Source organism: Vigna angularis, chromosome 2 (genome assembly GCF_016808095.1).
Source record: "Vigna angularis cultivar LongXiaoDou No.4 chromosome 2, ASM1680809v1, whole genome shotgun sequence".
In the NCBI taxonomy this organism is placed as follows: Eukaryota; Viridiplantae; Streptophyta; class Magnoliopsida; order Fabales; family Fabaceae; genus Vigna; species Vigna angularis.
Window position 1 is genome coordinate 15401072 of NC_068971.1, and position 7385 is coordinate 15408456.

Sequence of the window (7385 nt, forward strand, 5' to 3'; positions counted from 1 at the left end):
TATATGTGCCAAATGAATAGTAGACCGTTAAGAGGATCTAACTGTTTATTTGTTCACACTTGTGCATAATTAAAATAACTTATTTATATTGTACTATAGTTAACTATATTATATTATACTAAAAACATCTGATCCATTTTTACTAAGTTAAATATACTGTTTTATGGTTTAGTTTTAAAAAATTGAACTTATGAAGTTTTCAGTTCAATTAACTAATAGAACTATACTGTATTTTTAAGAGATCGGCGACAGAGTTGTACTCTCAAATCTTAATGTTGTATGTACGCTGTCTCCGCTTTCACACCTTTGAGTTTATCCATCACCAGTTAAAATGTTTGGATTTTATTCAATGCAATGATATAATAATTAAAAAAAAGAATAATTTCAATATAGATAAAGTCTATTTTCTTATATCAATAAACTTATCTTTAGTTTTTTGTTTTTAAATATTGACATTTAATCTCTAATTTATTAATATATATTATATTAAAAGACTTATAGAATAAAGATTAAATCTACATATACTTGAAAGTTTTAAAAAATATTTTATTTATTTGTGTAAAAAAATGGCATCAGAACATTCAACATATTCATTGAAAGACATAAATTAAAATATTTATTTTCATAATTGATGTAAGATCCACTAGTGCAAAAATCACATTTTATAACGTACAAAAATGACCTATTATAACTTACAAACTGGGATGTAGTAGGTCTGCCCATTTTATAACGTAGTAAAAAAATACTAACAAAAAAAAGTACGTTATAATAGATTAAAAAAAAGTACATTATAATAGATTCAATATATTATATCATAGCAAAAAAAGCACGTTGTAATAAATTTATCAGAATTAACATATTATAATAGGTCATACATGTACGTCATAAAAGATGGTTTTTTAAAAAAAATTATGCTTACATTTTGACATCCAATCAAATTGACTGGTATTATCTTTTAAAGTTGTTGTTACTCATTTGCCAAATATTATGTTTCATCTCCTAAAAAAATAAAGACAAATAAAATAAAATTTCATTGTCTATTATAAGAGAAAAATAATATTGATCCAACAAATTGGCAAGACAATAAAATTGCTAAAGAACAAGTGTTCAAGGTATAACTAGTTAAAAGCATGAAATAAAATACATCCAAGATAGAAAGAATAATGTGTGACAGGATATATAGCAATACACATTAACTCTAAAAGCCTAAACAAAAATAATCAAGATAAGACTCATTATTCTTGAGTGGCAGGATCTGTTCCAGTATAAGGGCTATCAGCAAAATATTCTTGATGCTTGAGTGGCAGGATCTGTTCCAATAAAAGGGCTATCGGCAAAATATTCTTAATGCCTTAAATTCACGCCATACTGTTCATAAAGGATAATAAGCAAATTCAATGTAAAGGAAAATAACATAGTTACAATACAATTAGAAAAAATAATTATATATGTTATCTTCGATGTCTGAATAAAAAGCATCACATTGATCTAAATAGAAGCTTAAAAACATATATTGAACACAAGGCTATTGTCTAAAATATAGGGCATTGGGACTCTGCATACACACACACACATATATATATATATATATATATATATATATATATATATATATATATATATATATATATATATATATATATATACACGAGTGTAGAACACGATACGAAATCAAATATAAGCAATATAATAAAAGATCCAAATTGATAAATAATACTTTTATATTATATATTGACCTTTTTGTTTATCAAGAGTCTAAAAAAGAATGTCAAGAAACGTTATTTACAATAAAAGTACTATACTTTCCAAATAGATTGTACCAAAAAAATCAGGACAAGCTATGTCCAGGTTAACAACCTCAGTATTAAGCATTTAATTTACTAATAAGATTATTTTTCTTTACTCTTATTTATTCTCTTTCAACTCATCCAAATAACCTCACTTTCTACTCTAATTCTCTTCCTTTTTTTTCATTTTCCAATCTGTCACTTTCTTTCACACCATCTAAATGAAGCATAAGGGAACAAGTGTTTCTCAGACACTCAACTCATCTCACATGCATAAACAAACTTTCACAAAAAGTTCAATAAATTTTAGGAAACCACTAATCAAGTTCAACAGAAGAATATTTCTCAAATTAACGAACACATGCAGTAATTCAAGGTTATAAATAAAATAAAAGCTAGATGGTAAAGATTCAACAAAAAACAGAGGTAAAATAAACATACTGAAGTGCGTCAACTGCAACTTCAGCAACAAACTTTTGAGTGGCAACAGCTACCAATCTAGTCCTGAAAAAAAAGATGAGCATTTCTAGTCAAGCTCACAATATATGAAAAAGAAATTCAAGGGCTAAAAATCCATTTTTGAAAGTGTCCTGACCCAATTCTATGTCCGGAAAACAAACATCATATTCCTACCTCTGGAAAACAAACATCATATTTGATTTCCGATGTTTCATTCTGTGTTGGTTGGAGAAACTTCTCCATTAAACTTCTAAATCTTTAAGATCATTGGTTAGACTTATTGGTCCTTCCTTTTTTTTTCTATATTTCTTTTTCTGGTTTCTTTTAATTTACTTGATTTTGTTTTTCTAGGTTTTTGTTTTTTTTTTATGTTAGTCACTCCAATTATGGTCTTTCTCAAAATCAAATAATTCTGCTAAAACTATCACTTAAATTTGAGTGACAATAAAATTACAATTTATTTTTTTAGAAACTTTATGTACTGTTGTTAAGAAATAATATATAAATATTTACTTATTTAAATATTTAAGATCATACCTCCTATTATAATATTATCAAATCTTTACTTATTATAAATCTTATTATTTTTTAAGAATATTTTAGATTAGTTTATCATATTTATTACTAGTTATAAGAAAAGTAAAATAATAAATAATCAAATAAAAAGTATAAACAAATAAAATGATAATAATATTGTGAAATTTTAAACTTATATTTTATTTTTTATTCATATTTTAAACCACTATAATAAAAATAAATTTTATGAAATTAATTTAAACTTAAAAATTTGGTTTAAAACTAGTGCAATGTTAAAATTAGTACAATTCAGTTTAAAATTAGTATAGTTAGTAATTCAATTTAGTTTATATTGTAATTTAGTATAATTTAGTATAGTTCAGTTCAGTCCAATTTGATAAAACAAAAAATAGTTTAGTTCAGTTTGGCTGAACTGTTTTGTAGTTCAGTTCAGTTTAAACAAATTAGTTTTTAGTTCAATACAGTTTTTAGTAGTGTAGTACAGTTCAGTTACATTTTCCCACCCTAATCAAAATGATAGACCCTCCGAGATCTGTGCCCGAACAGTAGATCGTTCAGCAGGGTTCAGGGCATCATCAATAGGTTTTTACAAATGCAAATATATTTATTTACGTAGACGATTCTCTCCTTACTATCTCACCACACACTCTTGAAATTCTTACTGCGACTAAAAATAAGGTCAATTTATAATATATAAATGGGTACAAATATCACTTTACAAGCTAGTTTTGTGAGATTGAGCTAGATTTAAAGTCCACTTCTTAATATGATATCAAAGCTTGGTTAAATCCTAACGATATTTGTTGTTTGTTGGATATATTGTTTCACCTTTTAAAGTGCACTTCTTCGATATGTCTCTCCTTACTATCTCACCACATACTGTGTTGAAATTCTCACCGCAACTAGAAATAAGGTCAATTTATAATATATAAATGGGTGTAAATATCACTTTACAAGTTAGTTTTGTGAGATTGAGCTAGACTTAAAGTCCACTTCTTAATATGATATCAAAGTTTGGTTAAATCCTAACGATATTTGTTGTCATATTGTTTCACTTTTTAAATTCCACTTCTTCGATATGTCATTGCCTCGTTTGGCTGGTTTGTGATGTGTCATGAAAGTCTTGTACTTACCGTTTCTTCTATTGTTTGGTTAGAAAACAAAATTAAAATTGATGTAAAAAATAAAGTAAATTTAGTTAAAGTAATATCATTTTGAATTTAATGAATGTTAGCATATCACCATCCGATAGAAAATCATAATAAATATATAAGCAAAATACTTTTTAAAAAAGATAAAATGAGTTAAATTTAAGGTTAATTGATAAATAAAGTAGTGGTAAGAATTACAGGAATTACTTCATTCAAATGTGAAACTCCACATACATTGTTTTAAATAGAACTGGCTTTCTCATATTTTACATAAAAGATGTGCTAAAACAGATCCTAATAAAAATAAAAGTTTTTCAGTAATGATCACTTTATACATCGTTACAAAACCCAAACGTTCAGTCTAAAAATATGACAATTTCGACAACATGGCCTCAAGCTCTGTTAATGACGTACTAAAAGTTCAGCGACTTCTGATAAACATATTGTCATATAAATACTAGTTGGCGTCTAAATTATGAAATATAATCTATAATAATTTAAATTCAAATTAGTTTAAGTATATTTAAATAGATGTTTTGAAAACAAATTCAAATTCACATCTTTCTATTTTAAATTTAATTCACTTAATTGGATTTGGATTAGATTTAGACTTGGATCATGATTTGGATTTTGAAAATCCAAAATAAATGTGTCTAAGTCAAGCTAAAATGGTCCAAGATCGAGTTTAAATCATCTTAAGCTTAAGATAAAGTAGAATTGATTCAGGTTAAAGGTCGAGTTGAGTCAATCTGGATCGAAGATCAAATCAAGTTAGTTCCAATTGAAAATCGTGTCGAGTCAGTCTAGTCAAATGACAAGCCAACGAAGGTTAAGTCGACTCGACCGAAGGTTAAGTCGACTCGACCAAAGGTCAAGTCGAGTTGACCCAACTCGATGTTGGAGAGAAAAGGTATTACAAAATAAAATTAGTATTAAAGGGTGTGACCTTAATCGCTTCACCTCCCAATTGGTTGTCGCAAATCATGAAGGGCATGTGAGCTACTCAACAACTTCACTTTTTTACGATACATCCAAAAAAGATTTATCTTCTCCTTCTAACAATGTAAATTCATTGTGTTGCATAGATGAGAGAGCTTAAGCTGCAAGCTGTAACACCTCTTCTGCAAGACCTAGCCTCTTGTTTACCTACGAATTGGTTACCTAACTTCAGCTACAAGGGTCGTGATAATCAATTTTGAACATTGCACTTCTTCTCCACAAGTTAAGGAATGATGGGTTGCTCTATGGGTTTATAAATAGGAGCTCATACTTTCCTATGAGAAACACAACACACATCTTTACTCTCCTTCTCATTTTCTCTCTCACATGCTCTCTCATTTTATTTTTCTCTCATTTCTTTATTTTATTAAATCCTAGGTTATTTACTCTTTACGAGAATTTCTTGCTAGTTTCCAAGTTCCTTAGAAAATTCAGGAAGTTCATGTTGTATTTTAGGAGACTTGCACAACACACTACTAATAAGTCCTTCAGGATAGTCAATATATATGTTAGGAAGTCTAATTTGTTGGTGCTTTTGTCAACATTTACAATAATCTTAAGGAAAACAACTTAACTCTAGAGAATCAAAACATTGTTTTCAGAACTCAAACTATTTTTGTGAAATCGTTCTCAAACATTTCGAAAATTGAAGCCTTCTCTAGACAAAACTTCTGACGTTGGCAAGAACATGTGTATACTCTATTAGACATGTATAGAGTTGCTTATACTCTCACATCTTCCAAAGTCGACTCCAATACTCTTGAAAAAACAAGTTCAAGACTAGATTAATGCGAATAAGGTATTTCGACACATTTTACTTAGTGTCTTATCTAATGACTTGTTCAATGTGTATTATTCATATAATGAAGCAAAAAATATGAGATTCGTTGATTCTAAAATATACTATCGAAGATGTCGTCAGACAAAGATCTATCATAAGGAACTTCTATCACTTGAAGAAGATTGAAGACAAGGACACCAAGATACCAAACAACAAATACCACAAGTTGCTTGAAGATATCAAACTGGACTGATATAACTCTGCCTGAAGAGTTTCTTTTAGAATTTTTGATCTAGAAACTGCCTTTATCATGGATTGACTACAGAAAATAGCTAAAATACAGACACAAGAAAATGCCACTAGCAGAACTTATTACACACATCATCATTGAATATACCAATAGGAAAGAGTGTACTCTTGCAAGGGTCAAAGCATTATCTGTGAAAGCAAATACGTTAGAAGACAAACCTCCACCGAAAAGGTACGAGAACAAACATGATAAATAAAAGAAAATAATTTTATAAACTTATGTCCCAATGGATCTAACCCAACATTCAAGAAGAAGAGAAATTCCTCTGTATGTGGAAGGTCGGGTCATCTAACGGACTTAAAACAAACCATGTTCAAAGGTGGTAAAAATTATTTTATAACACTTATCGATGATTATTCTAAATACTCTATACTTAATCAAACATAAGGACGAATGATCGAGGCCGTACCCGATACAAATATAATGCTTAATTAAGTGCAGTATAATACTAGGTAGTGACTCCTAGGTCGTCTCTCAAGGACCAAATGTGGTTCAAGAATTAGATCGAACACATGGTGGGGGGTTTATGGACAATTTTGTGTAGTGGAAATGAAACAACTAAAACACGAATTGAACTATTAATTGAAAAACGATGGGTCACTAACTCAATTACAATGCTTCCAATCACATATTAACAACAATTAAACACTACCCTAACCCCTAATCCAACGCAAGCTAGCCAACTAAGCGAAGACTAACCATGCTTTCATAATTGCAAACTAAGCGAATGCAATGCACAAGTTCAATCAATTCTGCTCCATACAGTCCAATCAACTAAGCGAAGATTAAACACCAATTAGGCAACTAAGCGTATACCCAATCGCAAGCACAAAACAGATTGAATGTTTAGCCAAGTTAGAGCAGCAGAAATGTAATTACAATCCAAATATCTCAAGGAAACGATGCAATTTCGTTAATGACCAACCAAGCACACTTAAGCTATCATTAAAATGAAACCCAGACAACAAAACGAAATGGAATTAGAGCACAAAACACAACTTTAATGGGCAAAACGAAACTGCATATAGAAACGTAAATGGAAGCAAGAAAATAAATTGAAATTGCACTAGAAAATGTAAATGATTCATTATAAAGAAAGGGAAAAAAAGAACCTAAACCCCCAAGGGGGGGTGGAAGAAGACGTCCCAAAGCTAAGAAACCCTAAGAGAAAACAAAAATGAGGGAGAAGAGAGTCTTTCAAATCTAAATTGGGGTATTTAAAACCCCAAATTACAATTCTGCCCTTGGTGTGAGCTTCTCCTAAAATTTGACAAAAAATAGGCCCAAAAGTCAAATTTGTCCAAAACTAACATAATTAAAATTAAAAAACGAAATTAATCTCAATTATTGACGTGACCACA